Here is a 1,011-nt window from a genome sequence, read left to right as displayed (position 1 = left end):
CCTTAAGGTAATGCATAGGTAAAGGGTTTTGTCAGAGTACCTGCTGACATCAGCAGAGTCAAGTTTGCCTCTTGGGACAGAAATGCTTGAATTTGGAAATAAGGAAAATAGCAAAGAAACAGAGATTTTGGTCCTCACTTCTCAGCTCTTTTCTCCTGCATCCCTGCAGAGATGCCTGACGCCTTCCCAGAATTAGTCCTTTCACACTGATGGTATTATGTTTTATCTAATGCCCAGTCCAAATGCAACCAGAGAAAACACGGAAGAATTGTTCTTTCCCTCCTGTAGTGGTTGTTTGCTGAGTGTATTGGTAGAGAGTGCTCCTGCTTTGCCTTGGCTCACTCTGAGTAAGGCTGATTTCTTTCCCATTTTTGCAAGTGTCTCAGCTTTTCTTTGAACCCACCACAGTTCTTAACTAGAGTTTTTTTCAGTGATCACAGCGCAACATAGTGATTAGATGCAGTTACCACGAGGTAAATTTAAATCTTATATGTTTCTGCTTGATGATACCCTTTGGTTTAGCATAAATGAATCCCCAGGTGCCTGATCTCACATTTGCCATTGTTAAACATTCCCCGTTTCTGCTGTTTAAGCCTCCTGAGTCTGAGTGGGGTACAATAGCACGTCAGCAGTGGTGGAGGTCAGGCAGTACCTTGAAGCTGATAGCGTGTGGCCCCCACGTTTCTCCTGCAGCACATCCTGGTGTTTCTGTCCCCCGGCACCTCCCTCTTGCCCAGCTGCTGCCAGCGTGGCAATCTCAAAAGCTCTTCTGAAGCCCAGATGCATCATGTGGACTGCGTTTGCCTACAAATCACCTAAAAAGTCAGTTCTCTGCCCCACTTCTGTCGTGGGGCTGTGAACTGCTCTGCTCCGTGTGTTCTCCGCCCTTCTTGTGGAAGGTGTGTGTCTCCTGCTGTTTCTCCCCATTAAGGGTGTTTGGACTGTGATGGTATCAAAGCGTTTGTGTTTGCTCACAGCTCATTCCTGATCCGTTGTACCTCCGTACCCGGG

This window comes from Buceros rhinoceros, unplaced genomic scaffold (assembly GCF_000710305.1).
Source record: "Buceros rhinoceros silvestris isolate BGI_N320 unplaced genomic scaffold, ASM71030v1 scaffold12335, whole genome shotgun sequence".
NCBI classification, from domain to species: domain Eukaryota; kingdom Metazoa; phylum Chordata; class Aves; order Bucerotiformes; family Bucerotidae; genus Buceros; species Buceros rhinoceros.
Note: the sequence above shows the minus strand (reverse complement) of the source record.